The sequence below is a fragment of the Coturnix japonica genome, chromosome 5 (genome assembly GCF_054131305.1).
Source record: "Coturnix japonica strain WE chromosome 5, WE-NBRP24, whole genome shotgun sequence".
Lineage (NCBI taxonomy): Eukaryota > Metazoa > Chordata > Aves > Galliformes > Phasianidae > Coturnix > Coturnix japonica.
This window is the reverse complement of record NC_140667.1, coordinates 14,830,994-14,856,095: the sequence shown is the minus strand read 5'-3', so window position 1 is coordinate 14,856,095 and position 25,102 is coordinate 14,830,994. Positions and strand designations below refer to the sequence as shown.

General features: G+C 38.3%; 1 protein-coding gene across 1 annotated transcript in view; it reads left to right on the top strand.

Moving 5' to 3' along the window:
- Positions 1 to 25,102, top strand: part of MICAL2 (microtubule associated monooxygenase, calponin and LIM domain containing 2) — a 155,362-nt gene that overhangs the window by 3,646 nt on the left and 126,614 nt on the right. The window contains exons 2-4 of the mRNA XM_085548429.1: positions 47 to 208; positions 14,801 to 14,974; positions 20,223 to 20,288. The gene's annotated coding sequence lies outside the window, so the exon portion shown is untranslated. The remainder of the gene's footprint in view (positions 1 to 46; positions 209 to 14,800; positions 14,975 to 20,222; positions 20,289 to 25,102) is intronic.

The window sequence follows — 25,102 nt, the reverse complement described above, 5'->3', positions numbered from 1 at the left end:
CTAATCTACGGTGCCTATTTTTATGGTGTGCCTTGTATTCTCATAGCTACCCGTGACCAGAATGGATGGAGCAGTGAGTCACCTACCAGACAGCATTAGAGCTGTGGCAACAAGAGACCAGATGTAACTTCTGCCCTGTATCTCCTTTCCAGACCACAGAAGTACAGCATATTGAATTTGCTTTGACTTGCACAAGCTACAAATCCTGGTAAGGACTCTTTTCTACCCACATGAATTTCTCAATATAGAGAAGATTTGAACAACCATAAATGCAATCCACATGCACATGCAAACTGCTGTATTCCAGCACATGTCCAGTGATGGTTTAAATGCTGCTCCAAGATAGTGAACTGTGACATTAATATTCTCAGTGTTTTAAAGGATTTATTCCTACTTGTGGTGTTTCTGTGTGCTCAGATGTCAAAATTGCACCTCAAAACTGTCACATCAAATTATTCCAGCTACTTTGGAAGTGCAGTACTATCTGATTTAAAAGTAAAATAGTCAGCGTAAGTTCTTTCACAGAAGTGTGCATGTATGTTTTGCATATATGATAAGCAAGTGTCAAATAATAGCCCATAAATGCAAACACTTTCACAAAAACTACTGTAGTTCTTAGTATTTTCAGGACGTGCTCATTAAGATAACTAGAGCTGAAATACTGAATCTCTATCCCCACTTCAGATCAGTAAATAATGGTTGAAAATCTTTGGTGTTTCATTAAAAACAAATCAACATCTGCTTGGTTTGTAGTAGGTAGATCATTGATAGGCTTGTTGGAACCACTTCTGAAAAGCTCGAAAGTAGAGTATTACCAAGTATTAAGCAATTCTGTTATTACCAGAGAGCATCCTTCTAGGCTGAGGTTGAGTTTTATATTGCCACTTGCTTTTAGGGAAGTTTGACCCTTGCTGTAAAAGCTGCCTCTCTTTTAAGGCTGGGAGGCCTCAGGCTTTGTGTGCTTAAAATAGCACTTCTCAGGCCAGTTTGTTTTTTAATCTCTCTGGCTGTTCCCAAGACTTCAGTTAGACAAATTCTTTCGTGATGTTATTGATGTCAAGTTCTGTGAGAGCAAATCTCTGGTCATGCTATACTCTTCATCCCTTTATGGTACATATAATACAGATATGGCAATGAGCAGACGCTCCCTGTATCTCATTTGCCAGTTGGCTCCAGTACTGATGCTGTCTAGGGCAAAATAATAGTTAATAACCCAGATGGCTTAAGTTTTTCATATATGAGAACTGCTTTGAAAGTAATGCCTCCTGTTTTATGGTACTGGCCCATGATATCAGAGGTGGATGTATGGCAGCAGTAGAGGTTGGACCTTCCCACTAATATCCCATTACATGTTATTGCTGTGAGACAGATAGCAGTAGAGGGGTTCTCTGACAAGGAAATGTGGGTGGAGCAAAAGCATGGAACTGAATTCCTCCATGAGGAAACAGTTGCACCCACTGACTTTCATTGCTTCTTGCTGAACGTTTGTGGACACCAAACAGTGAATGTAAGCACAGTGAGGCAGTGGTTGGTGCATTTCAGCAGTGATGACTGTATCCTGATAGAGGTGGGCTAAGGACACATCAGTTCAGCACATTGGTGGATCTGAGCCCCAGTCAGAATTGGGTCTGATTGGCCTGGTGTGATTTCTATCTCCTAGTTTATTCAGCTGGTAAGGTTGGCTTTGAAGTGGTGATGAAAACAATTGCTGTAGGCTCTGCATACATAAGTGTCTGATTTAAAGCAAACCTGAAGTGTTATTTTAAAGAATTCTAAGTTTAAGTGATGCCAGGCACATAACAGCCATTGAGAAATTAGTCTGTGCTTGAAGTCTTTCGTGTCTAAGAGCTGGCTAACTGATAAAGACAATAGGAGCACTTACCACGTATAAGTAGCTCCATTTGGTTTCTTGAGTGCTTCTGTGTGTGCAAGCACATCTGTTAGTTTGCACATGGGGACACAGAGTTCTTCTGTTGTTTCTGACCTAAAAGATTATTGGCTACTTCTCAAAGGGAAAAATCTCAGCAGGCTGTCCTGAACTTCAAGTTACTGCTCTGAATTAACACGATTCCTATCCAAAACTAGAGAATCTGAAATGTGAATACGAGCTGGTGTTGATAGAGCAAACTGCTTGGGATGACTGCTGCCTGGGAGGCTAATTCCAGCCAGGAATCTGCTGTGGAAATATCTCCATCTAGTGGCTGTGACTGGGGTGCAGGCGTTCCTCTGGCAGACCAGCACCTTGCGTGTCCACTGCTTTTATAACAGTTGTCTGTCTGTCTGCTTGAAACAAAAGAGAAGACTTAGAAACCTCCTCTTAACTGCAAAATTATTTCAGTGTTTAAGCGAATATTTTAAGAATGAGAACATCTCTAATGGTTTGTCTATACTGAATGAGTATATTTCTGAATGAGTTTCAAAATAAATGAAAACCATTCAGATCTGATATAGCCTACCTACAGGTAGGGGTACTTCTTACGGCAGAATATATTTTAATTAAGGAGAAGCAGTTCAGTGGGATTTGAAAGCTGATACGTAAATATTCATTATTGTCTTCAAGACAAAACATGCAGGGTCAATGGTGAAAATCCAGTGTTATCCTTACTACAAAACCTTGCATCTACTCTCTACTCTGTCTTTTTAGAATTCATCTTAGCTGATGGGGGGGAAAAATTGTTCCTCAACCCACTAAAATTAGTAGGAGTTTTTACATGAATAGAGTGAGGGCTTAGTGAGGAGTATTTCAGGAAGGAATACAGCACGGTAAAACCTGTGGTACATTCAGTCCTAAAGAGAGTCTAACGCTCATGTAATGGTCACCAAATTAATGCTTACTTCTCTTTCTCAGAAAGGATTAGTGTAATAGCTATTTAGGGGAGGCTGAATAACATAATGGTATCTAACTAATCAGATGTCTGTTGCTGATATTTGTAAGTGGGGCTTCATATTGTCCAGCATCCATAGAAGCTCAGAATGTCCGTCAGAAATGCATGTGTCAGGACATTCCAAGAGTTTAGATTATCTGAGAGGAACTGGGCAGCACCTCAGCTGACTGGAACAGTAATGTTTGTATAATGTTTTTCTAGATAAAATGTCCCTCAATATGGTTTAGACTGCAATACACAAGGTATTGTTTTAAAATGTAAGATTGAATATTATGGTTGTGAAATCAGGAGATTAATGTCACTAACTCGAGGCAGGCACCATGGAGACAGGTGCCACGCATAGTTCCCTGCTGAGCTTTGCCAATGCACATTAATCTTGATCTGCAGCATTCCTGCTATTCCAGTCTTGGCCTCTCTTATGGCAAATCTTATAGTTTATTTGTTTGTAGGTATAATGTTTCCATCAAAGCAGAAGCTCTTTTGAATGTCTTTTACTCATTTTCAACTTTTGCTTTTTACTCTATTAATGTGCTACGTCTCCTCCATGATTATGAAGGGAAGGGCTCGGACAGAAGCCTGACAAATGCTGAAGTAATACCGTCATTTTACATGATCTGAATGTCAAAAGCAAAGAGCCCTGAAGTTAATCATTGCTTACTGTGACTGACTCAGCCTTCCTAATCTTTTCGGTGCTCAGTTCTTGTCACTGTGCCACCTGACTTGCTTCCTCAGTGCTGGACTATGTACCTTCAGCATGCAGTGCACAGGAACCGGGAAGGGCAAATGATTTTTGCAAAGCTTTAGGAGCTGATTCTGCTCAGATCAAAGCTTGGTGGGAGTTTGAGCTCACCAAGCATAAGACAGCCATTCTCAGGCAGTTAGTCACCTTTTGCATCTTGGGTTTCCAACAGAGTTACTTTGTCTTTTAAGTAGAGATGGATATCCAGTTTCGCACAGAAGCGATGTTAGTACACAGCGATTTTTGCCTCTAGGGCTGGGAGCAAAGATCCAACGTGCTGCCACCACCACACCTGTTCTGACTCCACAGGAGGTTACTTTTGTTGCTATCCATACCCTTTATCTCTGGCAAGGGAATGAGGACAGAGGCACCCTACTGTGCAATTGACTGTGCTGCTTTGTGTTAAGAAGTAATGTTTTTACATCTCTTAAGTTACACACTTCTCCTATATTGTTACCCTTGCCCTCTCTTCTGCCAGCAGGTAACTGGAATAATATGATTTGGTCTTACATACGTCACATTGTGTACTCCTATAAGATAAGGGCTGATATATGCCAAGTGCTTAAGATAATTATTAAGTGCTAGCTTGCTGTAGATTTCAAATGGACTGGAACAAGCTTTGTAAAAATTTCCTCTACATTTCTGGAACTTTTCCCCTTACTGTTTTGTGTGATATTATCTCTCAGTAGAGCAGATGTGAGGGACAGCCCTGCAGGAAATGGCAGCGTGCTTTCTCAGCACTGTTGCTTCTGGCACACCGTGCTTGGCTGCTCACCCTGCTTATGCTGTTGGTGTGGTAGGGAGAGGAGTAACTGAGCTCAACTGGCACTTGTGCCCATATAAGTGAGGGGCAAGTTAGTTGAGATGTTCCATTCCATGTGGGACTGGGGTGTGTGTTGTATTCACTGGCATAAGATAGCACAAAATATACAGATAACTGTGGTTTGGTATTTCCAAGACTTCATTTGACTACAAAACAAAATTAACAAAATTCAGCAGAGTCATCTTCTTGTGCCGGGCATTTAGAGCTGAGACTTTATCAGCAAGAGAAAAATTAGTGTACAAGACCATAAAATCACTTTGCTGGTATTTCCTGTTTTAAGCAGCAAAAATCTTGGTCTTAGTTCCTTAGAGCATCCAGCTGGTGGTGCCAGATAGCAACTATGAAGGACACTGTGTTTTTAACACTTGGAATATGAGTTGTTTGGGTAAGGCATCTTTATAACTGTTTCTCAGACCCTTGAAGAACTGTCCTCTCTTTCAGCAGGAACAGCAACAGCAGGTCAGCTTCTAGAAGTCAACAGCTGTGAGATTATGCCTTGTACCAAATGGCATAAAAGTGTCCCCCTTATCCACTCTTGATTATATGTGAACTCATTTTGCATACAGGGTGTAACGCATACATAAAAGATGTATATAGATGTACATGGGTTACATGCAATGGAAGGTCAGGCCTGGGGCAATTCCCCCTGCAGTAACATGTTTATTACTTCATTAATCATAGTAAACCTTAGGAACACATACACCTGTTTTCTTGGGTGATGAACATCTTTCATACCTGGCATTCATACAACTTACACGATCCAATGTCCAGGATCTTTAACACGCTTATTATGGCTATTGATGAGTCAGCTTTTGTGACCTTCGTTTTCTTTGAAGTTCATTACTTAAAAGTATTTAGCTTGGAAGAGGATACCTGTTTTCAAATTTAAAAAAAGGAATGGTGGGGAAGAGGGAAAGGAACACTGTGTTATATTTTGTTGGCCTAACAGTGACCTATAAAATGTGCTGGTGAGGACAGAAAATGTAATGCACCGATAGGTGCAGCCACGGTTTGTTTTCACTCTTTTTGATATTTGATTATAAAGGTTAAAGCAGGGCAGGGGAAAGGGAGTGCTAACCTGAAGTGCTGGCTTTTCTGTGGCTGCTTGCCAGGTAAGTCAGCGCCTGTTCGAATGGGTCAGGTTCTTTGCTGGAAGACAAGAGGCAGTGAGGAATAAACCCTGTTCTTTCAGAACAGTCAATTTTTATAACAAGGTTACGGGTACGGATACTTCAGGAAATTTTTTGCCCTGTTCTGGAGGGTGCCCTGAGTCCCTATGGGCCTCTTTCTTCCCGGTGAGAGATTGCAACAGACAGCTGCTTGCTCAACACGTGGATTTTGCTAAGATAGTCTGAGCAGAGGGCAGAGGGCAAGTACGACCAGTTGGGGTGGGGAGAGTATCATAAAGGTGAGTCAGGCACAGTGAAGCTCACAGAGAATGGCAGGACTTGCTCGTGCTTCCTCCACTCAGCCTTCAGAAGTGGTGGGCTCTTGGCCAATGCAATTCATCCAGGCACTGTGACAGGCATCTTGCAGAGCACAGCACTTGGCACTTCGGTCACGGAAAGAAAGCGAGTGGAAGTTACATGCTGAGTGAGCACTAAGAAGGAACTGGCTCCAGAGACATCTACTTGAAGGTTCCACCTTTCCATTTACCAAAATAATGCCTTCATTTCTCAGAGATTACTTCATCTCTGAAGATAAGGGATATTAACTGTATTCTCAAGAAAATGTACAGTCTTTGATACTGTTTAAATCAATCACGATTGAGTAATTCAATATTTAAATACATACTGTGCAGTAGAAATCTGAGAGGAATAGTTTACTTCGTTCTGAGATCTGGTACCCAACAAATATGACTGTGTTTGTGCAGGTTTGCTCTGCTGTAATATACCTCATGAAATCTGAAGTATTCCCCATACAATTGTACTCATTAAGACAATTATAATCCTCTTCATAGGACTATATGCAAGCATTCTGCAAATGTTTTGGAAGGCAGCAGCTGTGCTCTGCTCCTCATCAATCTTGTGAAATCCTGCCATAGCAAAAGGTGGCTACGTGTGAGGCCAGGGCTGGGCTACAGCCTGCTTCAACTGGCCAAGCACTTATGGCTGGTGTTTGTAGCATTTCTCCAAGGAAGCAGGGAGCTCATTTAACATCTCCTCTGTATCTGTTGTTCTTGTCTCCTTAGTTCCTTCAATCTATCTTATGAGAATGGGTGGGATGCTGCAGTGGAAGAAGTATGGGACATCCACTGTTCTTTTATAAACACTGGATGTGTTTGAACTGAGTGAGCTAGAATAGCTAAGCTCTGGTTGCTCACATCTGGGTTGCGTGACTCCAGCTAAGAACAGAATGTGGCTGCTTGTCCTTATGTGCATCTATACTCATTAACCACTTGATGAAATCAGGAGGGTATATTGTACCATGAAATTCTCAAGCTCTGTACATGGTAGCTTTTCTCCTGGAAGTTTAGTTAAATGGGACTTTCCTGCAGGGAAGCAAATTGTTTTCTTTTTGATCTCTTGAGATTCTGTGTTTTAGCCTGCTTGTATTACTTTAATTCCTGTTGATAGAAGATCCCTTTTATCATGCATGCTGAAGTTGTTCGATAGGCCGAGCTGAAAGCCATGATGCAGCTCAATAAGCAGTTTGATATTTTTGTTGTTGCTGATGAGCTCCAGCTTCTGGGGTTGCTTTTTTTTTTTACTTTAAAGTAAATTTAAAAATAAAGTAAATTTTAAAAATAGCTTACAAATCAAGCTCGTAGGGTTGCAGAAGAGTACTTCATAACCGGCTCTGCTGTATGTGAAGAGCTTGGCAATTAAACAGAAAATTAGAATACATTTATTTTGAAAAAAAAAAAGGTTTATGATTAATGATTTTGGAATGCTCAGGACTGGTGGCATTTCATACACAGCCGTTTGCTGTTTATTAGCAGATAAGCTGGAGAATTTCAGATTAGGAATTTGATTGCTGCTTGGTTACATCTCCTGGCTGGCATCTTAGGCACACAGTAATTTTAAATACATCTAGAAATGGGACTAATCATGTAGACAACTATGAAAGTGGAGTCTGTTTTTATGGACTGGTCAGGTGATCTCCTGCTTATGAGTTCTTCTAAGCCAGGGATATTTGAGCTTACTTAGTGGGTGTGACCCTTAATTCCTGAGAACTCCTTGCGCTGAACATAATGTTTTAAGAAATAACTTTAAAATAGCATTGGTAAAACTTTCTCTAAACTACAGGTAGTTATTAGTTATAGAGCTGGTTCTTAAAAAGGAATAAACTTTTTTTCTTTGGATTTCCTTTTTTCTTTTCACACTTGAGTGGGTTGGAAGCAGCAGCCTGTTCTTGTACACTGCTGCTTTTAGTTTGAACTAATAAAGTAACATTCATATTTCCTGTCCTAATCTAATTAACATGGTATTTTCCATAGTGCAGAACCCCTCTCTCTTGACTCTTCATTGAGAAAGTATAGAAGGATACATAAATAATTAGTGCCTTGGGTTTGTTTGTTTGTTTGTTTTTCCAATTATTATTTTAATCTAAACTAAGTTTTAGAAGCCGGCTTAATATTAGGAAAAGTCCACTGCAGGCCTTGGTACCATAAACATTTAGGCACATAAATGATCTTAATAAACTGGAGCAATGTTCCATTGAAGAACTACGTATCTTTTGTTGTGTTATGACTTATTTTCTGCTTTTAGGCACTGCTACTGTATTTCTGACTTCTGTAGCTTTTCAGGGCCTCAAAAATAATAGTAATGATATTAAACAATTAAAGAAACCTTTCCTTCAAGTCACTTTAAAACCTCGAATTCTGAAGCAGAAATCCCATAATGGTAGAGAGAACTTTTATTTATCATCCGTGATATCAATATACAAGCACAGAAGACATTTTTAGCTGAGAATTTGCTGGGGAAGCTACTCTCTGATAGCAGGAACATGCAGTTGTAAAGTGGTTTGCATTTCCTAATGTTACTTTTATAGGCATCATATCACCGCAGCCTATAAAAAAAAAGAGTTGACCCATTATACAACAGCTAGAAATTAACAAAGTATGATAAGGAATCATAACTCCTTAAGAAACATAACGAGTATTTCTACTGCCGATGGAAGTATTTATTACACATAACTGATAAAACGGGTGGATTTAATTTTACAGAAAGGGCAGATTCTGTACCAGATTAGATTCCCGGTAACGTGCTAAAGATCATTTATTTTCTATATGTGGTACTTGCTCTGTTTTGTGTGTTTATACTTAATTTTCCTTTAGGTAGGAATTTCTAAACAAGAAAACCATTCACACTCTTGCTTTGCCTGGTTTTTCTTCCAATACTATTTCAATCTTGAATACACACTGACCTATTAAAATAGCAGCAATTGCTGGGGTAGGAGGTGAGTTGATTTTCTTGTGGTCTTGTTTTTGCTTTGTTTATGTTTTTTTCATAATGAAAACAAATATATGCAATAACTAGCTTTCACTTCTCGTGTATAAACTGAGAAAACCAGATGGCGGATCTAAATAGTTGGTATTATGTTTGGTATTTGACTTCCTTCTCTTAAATTTACAGAACACTTTTCACTTTTATGTGTTTCTTCCTGAATTATTATGTGATTTTTATCTGAAAGAAGATGTGAAAGCAACAGAACAGAGCCTTTCTAATGTCAAAAGCCAAACTAAAAACAACAGGGTTGAAACAAATCCTGAGATGGAAACGCCCATAGAGAATTAGATAATCATTTTAAATTATATCATATCAAATGCAGCAGTGATAAAGAAAATCCTTTCATCTAACACCTCTACTGTCTGTCTGAGGTTTTAGAATGTAATTTGTTTGGGCATCTCTTTTCCTGCTCAGTTTCTTCTTCCTTCTGCAAAAGCATCCGAGACTTGTTCAACAAATACAAATATTTTATCTGTAATTAAACTTCCAGTGCTTTATGCAGAATGGAAGTGTACAAACCCACAGCTGGCAGTTTTGAGGTGATCAGATCAGGGTAGCCTAGCTCAGCTGAGGACTGTAAACACTCCTTGCTTAGCTTTTAAATTAAAGAGCTGCCTCTATCTTTTAGCTTTGTTGTTTCTGAGTTCTTAGTTGTTGCTATAGTTAAAATCCTCACAGTGTTTACCCTCTAAATTATCCAGCTGGGATTTAAAAGCAGAAAGAGTAGGGAAAATGTACACTGGCTGATGGCTCCTGCTTGCTGATTTGGAAGATGAAGTTTTAAAGAATGGAGACTTAGAAGGGGAAAATGCTAAAATGCCCTGAGTTACAACAGAGCACTGAATATTTGTGTCACAGTAAGATTGCCATAACCCAGGTCCATATCTCTAACAGATGTACTTAGCTTTGCATACTGATTAAAACCCTTTGAAGTAGATAGGAGCAAATAGTTGTGGGTGAATTTAAGCTGATACTAAGCCCTCCAATGTTACATGTTCTCGAGAATGAAGTTCAATTAGAAGCCACTCTAACTTGTACGTTATTTCTGTTGTATCTTTGATAGATATAACCTAAGCTGGAATTCACTGCATGTTCCAGTTCTGACCCTGATCCTTCAACATCCCATTTAACTACTCACATGATAAAGTTATTTGTAAATGTTAAATCTTTGCAGGATTATGATCTAAAGGAGTATTAGAGCCTGATCCAGCAACTTCAGAGGCCTGCCCTAGATTTTGGTGATCAGTGTATCAGAGCCATACTAAAGGGATTAAATGCTGCTAGTACTTACTGAAGATACAGTTTTCCCAAAAGAATAGCTCAGTATTCTCATATTGACACAGCCAGAACAAGTGATGTAAGTTTGTACGTTATATAGTGTATCTCCCTGTACTTATGCTAGTATAACTCTGCTAGTTTACGGTGGCTCCAGTAGCCTTCATTTTATTTATGTATTCATAATCCAAATACTTAGCAGTGTAAATATTTTCTCTATATGGCTATACACAGTTGTATATTTATATACTGTGTGAGGCTATATTGTTGAGGAACATACTGTCTTACTGCTGCCTGTCTGAGATGAGTGGGCTACCTGCTGCATTGAAATGGAGGAGTTAGGCAGGCTGCCACAGCCTTGTCCTGATAAATCTACCATGCCTAGAGCTCTCCAGGACACCAAGCCTTTCCTTAGGGAGGGCAGAATTTATAGCACTTAAGAAGCTGGAATGTGCTAGTGCTAGGCTTTTATAAGAAATCGAGGGAGCAAACTTTAGAACTCTATTCCTACTTCTGGTATAGAAATATTCTGGGGTATTTTCCCTCTTTGTTTTATATTCTCTCATTTTACTTCTCTGCCTTTCTTGGGTCAGTAGATGTTTGCATCCCTTTATTTCACCAATGATAGGCAGGACCAGGAAAATGATGCCAGAAGAGATTTGGAACCTTGACTGGAAGTCAAAATGTACAAAATAAAGGTATTCCCCCCATGGTTTGCAGCTTACTTTCATACTGTGGAGGTTACATTGTGTTGTTTCATTAGATGGTAGTCCTTTTTTATGGCCATGCCATTAAAGAAGCTTTGCCCCTCTGAAACATGCATTTGTTTTGCCTAAAAACACTGGTAGGGGTGAAAACATTTCTTTCACTTCTATCTTATGCTGAAGATGATGAAGGTTTATGGTGTATTCATGCCACATGGATGTGGAAAATTAGTTGCAGCCAGAATACATGTTCCCATGACAGATTTGAATGCCTAGTTTTAGACTACTTCCTTTTTCATTACATGACATCATAATGAACAAAGTAGTACTAAGTGATATAAAATCATCATTCTTACATAATATCTTTCATCTCAAGATTTCAAAGTACTTGACAATCATTAATCTGTGCCTTTTAACTCAGTAATCACATGAGTAAGGTCCCCTGACATAAAAGAAACATTTCTAAATGCTTCATATCCTGTTGAAGAAAGGAGGTGTAGCCAAGTTTACTTAGTGAGATTAAAACTCCATGCATCTGCTTCATTGTAAGCACCTTTCTTAATTTCCACTGCATCTGTAGATGCAAAAGTCCCATTAAATACTGAGATATAGGTATTTTTTTGCATATCAGAAACCTGGTGCTGCCTGGTTTAAATTTGGGATCTCTGTCTGACACAGATCTGTTGTGTTGCTTCTTAAAGAAACAAAAAAGAATCTGTCATGTACAATCACAGCTAGTTGTTTATTTTAAAAATAGCTTTCTTCACAAGCTGGATTTTGTTCAAGGTGCATTACCTTCACTGTCATATTTGTCAGCGCTGTTTGAGATAAGAACATCTGCTTTTAAATGAATAGCCTTCCATATAAATAATTGCAACAAGAATCAAATGAGTCCCTTTGTTTAGGAAACATACAGAAACCAGGTCTATCAATGGGATGAGAATACAGCTTGACTTAGAAAAAGCCTTCAGAATATTAGCTGCGAGTTGCTAAAATGTTTAAATTCTTTAGAACAGACAAAATATTGCTGTGAGTTTTCAAAATGTTATTTGTCCTATTTGGTGTTCTGATTTTGTTTGACGGTTATTTGTTTGTTCTTGGGTCAGTGGGTTTAGGGCCAGTATAAGCTGGGTCTTGCTGTTCCAGAGTCAAGGGCATCAATTCTATGCATGAAACTGGAAATTATTTTTTCTGGTTTATGTACCTCATCTATGAAGATCCCCAGTATCAAGTTTTGTTCCTTTCCATAGCTACTATGCATGATCCAGAGCAGCCTTTCAGCCCCCTGAGATGGATTGTGATAAGAAAATAAAAGGCTTACAGTAATAATTAATACCATTTGACATCAAAACAAAACAACAAAAACAAACACAAAAAATGCTATATTAAATTGCTAAATAATTGTCAGGCTGAAAATGTGGTTATAAGAGAAGAATACTTAGCTTTACTATGTCTAAGTTAAGCCAAATCATTTGTTTTCTGTGTTGAAATATCATGAAAATGCTGATGACCCTGAATCACTCATAAAACCTGACCTGAATCACTTGATAAGGCATGATCACTTAAATAACGTAATAGAATATTAACATCTGTCATTACTGGTGCTTATAGAGGATGAGTCTAACAAAGGTTAGTTTACTTGTTTAATCCCAGACTCAGGCCTTGCCACAACTCACTAGTAAAGGAAAAGTGACTGCCAGCTCTACAATCAAGCAAAAGAAACACTCTAAATTTGGAAGCAGAAACTAGATACATTCAAACCACAAATAACCTGCAGCATTTTGTTGTTGTATTCTGAGGCAAACTAGTTCTTGGTGCAGTTTTCCTTGGCATGCAGAAGCCTCTCTAATATTTGAGCACTTAAAAAAAAGAATTATTTCTCAGATGTGTACTATAATGCAAGTAGAAGTATATGTTTGGAATCAAGTGAGATTCTTTAGTCCATGTTAGACAGGTAATCAGATTAAATGATGATAATACGTGTATTTATTTTCGTTTGAATCCCTGTTTCCTACTGGTAGTTAGCATTTTGTCTGCTATCAAAGGTATATTCAGTGTGTCAAAACAGTGGAAGGCATGGTTCCATTTCTGTTATATTCTAATTCCACATACAACAAACCACCCAGAAGTTTTCAGAACTAGTGAAAGCAGAGAAAGATTTTAAAACGAGCCAATACTTTCTGAGTGCCTTAATGTTCAATTTCGCATGACTTAAGATTATCCATTTAATTTGCATTATAGCGTTATTGTCAGATGATGTGCTATTGCTGCACTTGAGTGAGCACTAACTACTAGCTACCAGGACAATCGCTTCCTAAGCCTCTCTAACTTGACCTGAATCGGCGTATTTAGTTGCATGTGGCTGTAGTACTGCTTTCCTGCCTTCCTTTAATTCTCATGTTTGCCTTCATTATATAGGTGCAGAAAGTTATAGCAAACTATGTAACTGAGCTTAGAGATCATTTCTTCTGTTCTGACCACAGCTTTACTCTTCTGTCATGTCCGGGCACTTTCTGAAACAATATCAAAGAATATAGAGAAAATAATTTGTTCTAAGAAATTAAGTTCTTTTCTTATCACTTAAATACAGATTTAATCCTGTGCCACTGTAGTTGGTAGAAGTGGGATGAAGCTAAATGGATGGTAGTCTCTTGAACTTGCTGCGTGTATAAAAATGTGCTTATGCTGCTTTTCCAGTTAGGAGGCAGAATACCCTTATTTGGGTACTGAGACTTTTTTAGAAGCCAAGTTAGGGAAGAACTTCCTCAGTAAGACTCACTGTACATCTATGGATGGGATGTGAGCAAAGTGAACTCTATCTGGTTTGCAATTTACACCCATTCCAGTCTTACCATACGAGAGAAGCTGGAAAGAAGAAACATGGCAAGTTTCCTTCCACTGAAGTGGATGGATATACACTATATAAGTAGCAGGCCTTCGTAGCAATGCTAGTGCCTTGTACAAGTTTACCTGTTTTTCTCTACTGTATACATCTCATTTTGCTCCATATAGTCTAAAAACTTCTTATATGCTGATGGTTTGCTGAAAAAGAGGTACGCTGTTAAACTGCTTAATTATACCTTGGCTGACTTGTATGGACTTTCAAACCTTTATTTCCTAATAATTTGAAAAGAGATGCTGAGGTCTCAGTAAAATTATTTTATCCAGGTTTATGTGAGGAGTTCTCTTTTTAATCCAGTTCCCTTCTTTCCTTTTTTCCTTCCTCTCTGTTGCAGAGTAAAGCCTCATGCATTCAGACGTAGGCAGTTGTCCAAATCTATTTTAAAACATTTTAAAGCTTCTTGCAGCTATAGGGCAGGGGTCACATGTACTTTCCCTGGGTTAGCAGGACAACTTAAGATGACATCGTAGACCCGTCTCTCTTTCCTCTCCCAGTAAATATATGCATAACATAGAACCACAAAGGTTTTTGATTTCCAGAAGTCTAAGTTACCTTGTCCCACATTTGATCAGTTGAAATAACTTTGGCTCACAATAAAAGAGGGAGGCGTATCTTATGTAAGAATCTGCCTATGTCCTTCTTTTTTTCTTCCTGATTGAAAGCAAAGACCTAGCAAAGCACATCTAGAGTTTGACAGGCGACTTTGTTATTAACACAACAATATCAATTGATATCTGAGGTAAATAAATATGGATCCTGAAATGCAAGAAACAGGAGAAATCTTGACATTGTGTAGATACTGAAATATACAAAGCTTTGCTAATGCTAGTTCGTTGTTTGCATTTTCTGTTAATCTTCCTTGCAGAACCCACAGTAAGTCTATAGTGATGTAGAAGGGTAGGTATTTTAAATCAAGCTTGGAATAGAAGTTTGAAGCTACATTTATAGCTGAAAACATCCTAGTATTTTGATTTTCTTTTCCTTGATGTTTCTATGGTAGTTATCCTTTTATGTTTTTCAGCTGCTTTCAAGTTACTGTTGTGCTGTTGGCTGTTAAAGCAAGAGAACAGCTTCTGCAGATGAAAGGCCAGCGATGATAGCACTGGAATGTGACCTCGGACATTTATCAGAATGACATTGTATGTCAGATGATACAGCATCCTTATTTTTCCAACCACTTTTGGCCTGGAATCAGGTCAGTACAAGATGGGTGCATATATCGCCGTGCTATGCACACATCCATAAATGGCATATCCTTCATTAAGACTTGTGATAGGAAGTTACTTTTGTTAATATGAAATAGGTTTCATTTCAGTAGCCCTCCTTTGGGTTGTCATTTACCACCTTCCTTTGTCACTTATAACATGTTTAAAAGTTTGCTCAAAGGAAGCCACTTGGATTAGAAAGATCAACTGTTCTGTCTGATAAATAATAATAATAATTTTAAAAATTGAAACAAATATCAAATGTGGATCATTTTCTTGCTATTGATCAAGGCCATTCTTCTGCTTAACACACCAGGGTCTCATAAACTGTAAATGATTATTCCTTCCTGCATTTGATTTAGAAACTATTTGGTAACAGAAAAGATTTTGGGTAAATCTTGCAACTTCTAAGCTTTGTTCTCCTCATTTACAACTGAAAATAATGACAGCAAGGTGGATATGGGCATGTGGTTGGTATATATGAAGGTGAAAAATTGAACTAGGTGTAAAAGCTTTTCAATTGCATCCCCAGCCTGGCTGTTTGCTATCATCATTTCATCATTTATTTCCATGAGCTTCAGCATCCACAGCTGCAAAGCAGGGTAGGTCTTAGCATCCTCATAATGACAAACTGGCATTAGTAATGCTATTAAATACTAATTTTTTTATTTTTTTTTTTCTGTGGCAGGTGTTAGAGATTTCAGATTTATTTGCAGATTATGTCCTTCAGGAGATTCCAAAGAGTCAGGAATATTTTGTTGCTTTGTTGGTACATCTAGGCTAGGACAACAAGAAGGGAGAGCTGTCTCTAAACTCAGTTGAAATGCCAGAAACACGGTGTTTGACATCTTGGCAAAACAGAGCATTTCTTCTTCTCTGATTTTAGTGTAGAGTGTAGAAGAATTTCTGTAGTTGTTTCTATTATGGCTCTGCAAACAATAATTGTGTAGTTAAAGATTTAAAATGAAACTGTGTGATTAACTTTTGGTAATGCTTCTGCTCTTGAAAGGAGAATTGAGATGCTTTATTGTTTGTATTCTTTTTTTTTTTTTTTTACAGAAATACATTCTGGGTGAAACATATTTTGTACATATGACATACATATAAAAATTAACTAGCATTCATTTTTGTGCACAGAAAATATAACAAGATCTCTGACATCCTAGAGCTGAAAAAGAAATGTGCTGGTAAATGCATTGAAAATGACAGTATTGTGTTTCTCAGGCATTTTTTAATGTAAAATAATAATAATAACCAAGCACTTTTTTATAACAATTCTCAGCCCAGACCTACAAAGAGAAGCAGGAGGGTTTATCCTGTTACAAATCTTGGTCACAAACCTACTTTTTTTCATTTTAAAAATACAATGTGGTAGAGCAATTCCAGAAATGTAAAGCATTTTAGAGCTATTGAATAAGCAGAATATTTTTGTTCTTGCTGAATGAGTTTAATTGCTTCTACTGACAAGGTAAATAATTTCTAACATATTTCTCATCTATTAAAATATGGCCTAGGCATCAGTGTTTTGACTAATATGTCAAGTTTTGAGAATGTTAATAATTTTCCTAACTAGTATTGATTCCTCAGTTTGTTTGGAGGCCAGGAAGATCCTGGTCTGATTGGTTGAGTCATTTTCTGGTGATTAAGTGGTATGTCTGAACAGGAAACATATTGCAAAATGCTTAAGGGAGTTTATAAATAGAAAATGTTTGGAGGGAAGATCATTACTCAGAAAGCAAATTCTACTGATACACGACTGCATAGATGTTGTCCATTGCAAAAGACCGGTGTTTTTAATGGAAAATTGGATTGAAAAAAAGTAAGAAAAACTGACTAAAAAGCAGATTGTTTTAATTACTTAGTAGTCTTTCTTTACATCTTTATCTTACTCAGAAAAATATGTAGGGAACTTAAACTTCAATGTAAACTGTCCTGCTAACTACCCTCTTTTTTCAGGTTCTATATTTTTTTTATTACAAGAATGCATATTTCTTTAATGTTATCCTTATTAAACCAACAAAATCCTTATTTACTGTGGGCTTCCTTTGTGCTTTCTTCTGTGGTATACTATGTATGTCATGTGTCACACACATGGAGGAAGCAAGGAAAGGGGCACAGGATATTGACATTCCTCAGTTAATACTGCTTCACTGTTAATACTGCATTACACTGCTAAATTATTAAGTTGCCTTTGAGTTTCTGTATCATTTCTGTAGTTTTTCTAGAACTATGACTTTGTTCTTCTGCAAAGGTAAGATAACAGCCAATCCCTCATTTCAGAATGGCATTTCAATGCATGCTGAATTCAAAGTGCAGCAGAATGTTATGCAAATCCCTTGAAGTCAATGACTTTACCCACAAAACCAGAAAGGGCATGTTTTGTTCCCTCCTGAGTTAGCAGCACTGTTAGGATCACTATCTGGTCATGTTATAGTGTAACTCTCTAACAAACTGGTCATTTGACCAAAAGGAACAGTTCTGTCATTGTTTAAAGAAGGAACTATGTTGTTAACACCAAGGGAAAAAAATACATTGTGGACAACTAAGGAAACTAAAATCAAATGTTCCTAATTTACAGCTGGATTCAAAGCTAACCAAAACAAGTGGGAGTTTTTCCACTGACTTCATTAAACTTTGCATGTTTGTCCAAAGAAGTGCTAGGAATACAGCCTAGCCAGGCCCTGGGAGTAGATCCAGCCCCTTGTTCTCAGCTGACCTTCCTTTGCCACTGCACAGAGCTGCTAGTGTGACTGTGTTCAGCACCAAGGGCAGGCTGAACTAAAGCCTGCAACCAACAGTTGCTGTAGAAAAACCCTTATTAAAAAAGAGAAAAGTAAATATGAATAAAAGTAAATGCAATATTATGGGTTCTGTTGCCTCCAGGCAGGCACCGACACATTTACAAATAATGACATGCAGATATTAGTTTAGTTTAAGATGCTTCCTGATGCTTTGTTGACTAATGTTTTAAGCAAAACAGAAGGCAAGAGTGGGCAGCTTTCCAAAATCCGAGTATATTGTGAAATAAAAAGTTCATACACATTTTCTCTCCGTGAGCACAGAGTAAAATGTGCACTTTAGCTAGGAGTACCACTTCTGTGCACTAAAAAAAGTCCCTACTCTCTCACTGCCTGGAGTAAATGATAAGAGCAGTGGCAAGGTTCCTGGAGGAAACCATGCAGTTAACATGATCCTTGAGAGATGTAAATCTGTGTGAAATTGAGAACTTCTTATTACAAAAAGTTTCATCTGTGAAGTTTTACAGAGACCCATTCTCTGACACAGTCTGTTAAATAGGGGCTGTAGTTTTCTGAAATCTGAGTTACCTACATATATCTAAACTGGTGTTTGTTGTCTGACAACAGACATTTAGCATTGTGGGTGAAAGTAAAAGGCCAGACAGGGCTCTCTAGATCAGCAGGGAGTTCTGTGCCACTAAAAGCAGAGAAACCATTTGAACTTTGTGATGTTATTTCAAACTGACTTTTTTTTTCTGATACTGAAAGTACTGTGTAGTTTTTAGCTTACACTTTGTTAAACAATATGTTGTTGAACATGTGATGATGGATGCCTCTCTAAGCAGCTGTATAATTGCTGCACATTAAGCAATTGCAATAATACAGCTAAAAGAAGCTCTTCAGGAGCAGAAAGAAATACATTCACATCAGAAAGTAAGAGTGGCAGAGGAAGACTCTTCAGTTATGCTGAGTTTCTTGGATCACCCTCATGCATGAATTTTAAATAACCTGTTAAAGGGTTTTTGAAAGAAATGTCAGTGCTGTGAACAACATGGAATGATCATGTGACAGGCTGATGGACTCGGTTTCTGCTCAACAGGATTTCCTCAGGGAATGTGGCAGTTGCTAAATGTTATCATTTCAGCTGTTACAAAAATGCACTTGTGCACAGACTTTGTTTCTCCCCCCTAAATGCTACTGTTACTGTTCCAGAGAGTTCAAAGTGGGTTTGGCTCTCTGTATTTGTTCAGGCTCTTCCCTCACCAGTTGAAATCTGCTGTTTCAAACTCTCGGTATGTGCTAGCAGGAAAGTGGAAAGATGCCAGCTACCCTGAGCTACTCTGTTGATAAATTTGCAGATGCTCAGGTCCTTTTTTTCCTTTTTCTTTTATTTTATTTAAACAGTACCCCCCCCCTCCACCCCCCCCCCCCTTTTTTTTTTTTTTTTTTTAATCCTCGCACAGAGACTAGAAAGTTATTGGCAGATGGTACAAATGCAAAAAGCTCTCTCTTTGAGACACACTTGATTGTTTAAGGTTGCTGATGTGACGTGTTTAAATACCAAATCACGGAGTTCATAAAAATATTTTACAGGTTGTCAAGAGCAGTAATGTGCTGTGATCCAATGAGATCACGTGAGCTAAGAAAAACTAAGCAATTTAAAGAAGGCTGTCCGGCAAGCCTTCTGGTGTTAACCTTGTTTGCTGGTGGCATTTCATGAGGTGACACCTCTCTATCAAGTTGTAAGCCACCATCAAAGTGGTGCTAGGAAACGTGGCGCTGCAGAGCCTGGTGTCCTGCAGGGAAGCAGTAGTAGGGGCTTTTGATAGAACATGGCTCTTGTCCCTTTATGTCAGTGCTGAGCTTCTCTGACAGAAGAGTTGGTAAGACAGAACTCTTCCTGAACCATTTATGGAAAACTGTCTGTGCTGGAAAGGGGCCAGTTTAACTGAGAGAACTATAGTTGACTAAGCTTGAACAACCTAATTATCACATAAGGTTAGAGAGGTAAATGGCTCTAGGCTTCATTTAAGAAACCAGGGATGAAAGGGTGGAAACAGGAATAAGCCACATTTTTTTCTATGATCAGATAAGAAAGAGAAACCATCAGTACTGCTGTGGCTGAGTACAAAGTAGAAAAACTGAAGTTGCAGTAGGAAGTTAAAAAGCAATTAAACTTTCAAGAACATATTCCTGAGCAGCAGTTTGAGAGCACTGATTTAATTTTTACCCAGAAATGCAAGAATTCCAATCTTTGAAAGATAATTTTCCTGTGGTTGAGGTTGATATGAACTATCTACCTATAGAGTTAGAGGCATACAACTAATAACTTTAAAACACCAGATTTAAGGAAACGCCTCTTTTGTGTTTGCACTATGGGTGCCCTATGAATGTCATGAATATCTGCTTTAACAATTGTGTTGCTGTGCTGCAGTTTGGCCTCCAGTGAGAACTGTGGAATCCTTGCTTTTAACAGAGGTCTTTTTTCTTTCTTTTACAGTTGATTGAGGTCAGAAGAAAAGCTGGTTATTGGTTTGAATGACTATGGGATTGACTCTAGTACAAGGTAGGACACTGAATAGAATTTTCTTTTTTTTACCAGTAAGCATAGTAGCAAAAGATGTCAGTATGCATTTTTCACTGAGCATAAACTTACCTTCTGAACCACAATAACCAAGTATTTCTGAACAAAGTTTACAAATAGGAATATTTGTAAACCACATAGATCAGATTGAAATGAAAACCTACAGATCAAGAAAAATTGTATATTCATCAATACCATTTTTGCTGAACTATAGCTAACCATAATAAGCACAGCTTCAGTGGAATCTATAAATCTGTGGTTATTCCCTTTTTCCCTATCCACATCATTCTGAAAAAAAACCAGCAAACGTGAGAGCAAAAATGACAATGACATCAAAGGACGTTTCCTAGAAAATCCAGGATATGGGAAGGAACTATGCAAGCTGTAATTATACATTGGCCAGAGTCCTAATTAAGACAGAGCAATAGATTTCACACTTCTTTGCCCAGACTACAGGTTTGCTCTCAGGTTTCCCTGTAATAGTCTCTAAGTGTGTCATGGCTAAGTTTAAGGCTTTTGTATGAATGCTGCTGGTAAGGGCTTTAATTATGCATAACTCCTGTTTCTTAGCAACTTTGTTTTAAACAAAGTGGGAGTTGAATGCATATAATTGATTTATTTTATGCTGTCAAGACAGACAATAATGTACAACAGACAAAACAGATACCCAACAGTTGCTGGTTGTTTTCTATTATCTCCATAGAGCAAGTAAGAAATGTTTGCATAAGATATTTTTTAAAAATAAATTGATCTTCTTCCTAGCCATTCCTCTCTGGCTAAGCTCAAGAAGTAAGGGCATATCTTCTCTAATAAAGCATAACACTGCAAAGCAAATGATCAGTCACTAGAAACTCCTGAAGTAAACTCTGGAACTGCCAAAGACAGTAACTCCCTTCCTAAGAATGGGAAAAGAGGGAGTCACCACTAAAGTTCTAGCATGGGGGTATGCTCAAGAGAACAGACACGTTAATGAAACATGGTAGCATGGGCTAACTTCATATGTTTAATTCAAACATGAAGAATGAGAGAATCTGCCTGTGAAACCAGGAGCATGGCAGTTAGAAGTACTGTAGTTCCATCCTTGAGCTAGGAAGTCCGCTTGAGCTTTCAGGTGCCTGAGGAGCAGCAGCTTCCCAAAATTACCACCAGAGACTATCTCTGCACTCAGACTAATAATAACCATGGTCTTCACTGGCTCACACTTGTCTTCCTTCCATTAGTGACACTCAGTGAAGACTTTGTTCAGTAACACCCACAAAACATAAATAACATTTAATTAAATAAAGTCTCTGCTAAGATTTAATATGCTAACATCAAAGCATCCGGAAAGTGATCTTTGTCTCTGACAGAAGGTTTCCCACAGACAAGGAATAATGTCAGGTACTTGCTGATGATGGTCGGAATTGTTAAGAGTAAATTCATACGGCTTCATGCTTTTCACTGACAGACAGTCACATTCTAGGAGCTATTTTCATGCGGCTGCGTGCCAAGCACTCACTTCTATAGTTTTGGGGATTTTAATTTGTTTGTTTGCTATTTCTTATTGTGTTGGTTTTTTTTTAATTCCCCCTAAATCTTTTATCACATACATGTTTATTTTCCTCCTGATATAATCTGAAGCAACCCAGCTGGCCACTTAGCAGTGTGACATCTTCTAAGTAGCTGACAGTTACCGGCGCATGCAGATGTTTTAGATCCCCAGCAAAGCAGAGTTTATTTACCATCTCTACACCGCCTGGACTCATTTAGCTTGAAAGACTATGTATCAACTTAAATTTCTTTATAATTCTACTTGGCATTTAAGTTTAATTTTGCTCTGCAAGTCTTAATCTGAAATCAAGTATGACCAAACTGAGAATACATTTCAGGAAAGGTGTTAGCACAGCAGTGCAGGAAGGAAATCTTATCAGCTTTGTTGAGCTTGGTTGGTTAGTTTTACAGAGATTCATTTGTCAGCAGAACTAGAGGCAGCACAGCTGCAAGGACTAGCTAGGTCTAGTCCAAAGCGTATAGGAATCCATGCACAACAATGTTTAATTACTTGATCATTTACTCTCTAATATCAGTGAGATTTTGCCATTTAGTTCAGTGGGAGAATAAATACATCTATGCCTTTGATGTTCTTTCAAATGCATTTCTCAGAGTAGTGATTTCTGAAAAACAGAAGCAGAATCAAAACTGCATTTGTGCACAGAAACCCAAATGACAGAAATGAAAATATAAAATATCTGTGGACTAAAGCCCTGAGAGTACAGACAATTTGTCATTAATAAAATTAAATAATTATCTTATTCCTGAGGGAAAGTATCCAAATATAACCCCTTCCCTTTGGATAACTAAATATTTTAACAGGGCAGAAAAAGGGGGAAAAATATTGCAACTGTTTATACGATGGCTGCTCTGAAAGTGTTGCCTCCTTTTATTACATTAGTCCAAAATGTCAGAGGCTGAGGATGGTGGTACAGCAGTAAAGGCTGAACCTCCTCACCAGTGTTCCATTCTGTGTTGTTGCTGTGTGACAGATGGCAGCAGAGCGGCACTCTGACAAAATGGCATCCGATGCAGAAGTGCAGATGAAGCAAAAGTGTGGGATTCTCTGATAACTCTACCAAAGCGTCTAAGAATCATAATCCAGAATTATATGGGAAGCAAGAGATTGTGCTGTGCTCAGATTTGGTGTATGATTAATAATTTTGGGTCAGTAAAATCTGTTCTAGCTTCAGGGAGATTTAACCAGCAAAGAGATGTTATTCAAAAAGTGAAATTTCCTAGATTTGTATCTATAAACTGTGTCAGACAAACTTTGTTCCCTTTCTATCAAAAGATCAGAGAAAACATTCACGTATGGAAACAAAAACAAACCAAACCAACCAAACATGACACCAGGGATGGTGTTGGAGGATAAAAGACTCATCCCTCATCTTCCCTAGTTCATGAACTTGCTGTTGACTGTGGGAAGAGGGCTAGGAAATTAGTTAGGTGTGTTCTGTTGGTACTTCTCCCTGTTGTGCTTTTGTTTCTGGTTTTGTTGGGATTGTTGTTGTTGCTTTTAATTAGGCAACAGGGATCTTGTAGAATTGTTTAAATATTTGCTGTTTACCAATGAACAGTGCTTTAAACTCTACCTCGAGAGACATGTGTAAATCTGTTAATGTGTTTAGAAGCTTGAGCAGTGATGCTGCTTATGAGGTGTCTCACACTGGAGTAATTTCATTAAGGGCATTATCTGACACATTCAGGCTCGGGTAGGAAGGGCTATTTCCTGCACATGTGGTAAGAAAATCCAGCTATTCCACGCTCCTGGAAAATCATGCTCCCACATAAAGAAATTAGCTTCCTTTCCTTAGATCTGTTTCCCATCATCTGTAAAGCTAAATTCCTTTAAAAGAACCACTCTAATGGCTTTACATGTTCATTTAAAAACAGAAACAAAACTCCAGAGCGTTATTGAAGGAGAGTATGTAGCTACTGATTTTCAACAGAGATGATTATGACGACAAACTTTAAACCATAAGCAGGAAAATATTAATGCTACCAGCAGTGCCTTATTACGGGTTGTAATAAATTGTGAAGATTTTTACCTTCATACAAGCATTTCAACCTCATGAGCCTCTGTGGGGCAATCTTATTAACTTACCCTGTAGATCACAAACCAATATACTCAAAATACATGCAGGACTTGCTCAAAGGAATAAAGGGGGTGAGTGGTGGGGGAGTGAATTCAGCATGGACTCCCCCAAAAACAGGCTGCAACACTACCAACCAGAGCATCTCTTTTGTTTAAAAAAGTAGAATTTAACTTTAAATAAATCCATAATTAATAAGAAAAGATCAGACAGAATGTTTAAATACCACAAGAAGGACTTTTATTGTGTTGGATATGTAGATAGTATTACATTTACAAGAATTTGTAAAAGCTTGCACATGTCAGGAAGGAGAGTGCTTTATATAATAAGCCACAGTGAGGAGATGAACATCCTGCGACAGTTAGCAGGCATAGCTTTATGAGTTGATAAGGCTGGATTGTTTTTCATATTCTTACTCCTTTTTCCTATCCTTTAAAAGGGGGAGGACAGCTAAGCCGGAGCAAAGAAAATGAAGTACAAAGCAGCTGTGCTGTTAAAATTAATGCTTTAGGAACATGGTCTTGCTGGAAAAGGGAGAAGGGGAGGCCCTGGAGCACCTAGGGAAGGCACTGCTTCCCTTTATGCTTTCCTTTTATGTCCCATGCTTCATGTAAGGGAGGTTGGGCTACAGTAGCCAACAGAACCACATGTAATGGCAGATTTGGTAGTTCTTGATTAGTATTTATTAAACTGAGCTTTAGCAAAGTGTATTCATCTTAGCCAGAGAGATTAGGCTGTACCTAAGCTATGTTTTCCTTTGGAAAGAAGTGGGTGTGACTGTATAAAATATTTCTTAATTCCAATTAAGTAATATCTAATGGCACATAACTTAAAAAGATGTTTATGATTAGAGTTAAAATTAGCGAGTGTGAACTGTACATTCATCTTCTGGCCATTTTCAAAGGCCAAGTATTTAATCAGCAAACACACTGACCATGGGCACTAGAACAAGGTCTCCCTGGTGTGTGCAGCCCCCTACATGCCTCCCTTCTTCAGGGTGTGCTGAGACACCCTGGAGGCATTTGGCAGGAGAGGGTTGCTTTTCTTTACACTTAGAAACTACTGAGAGGAATGGAGGGAGGAGCAGCCCTGGTAAAGGTGAAGAGGTGCACAGGAGGTCAGTGCTGTAAGCATCGTTCCTAAAGAAGAAAGTTTTGGAATATTTTCCAG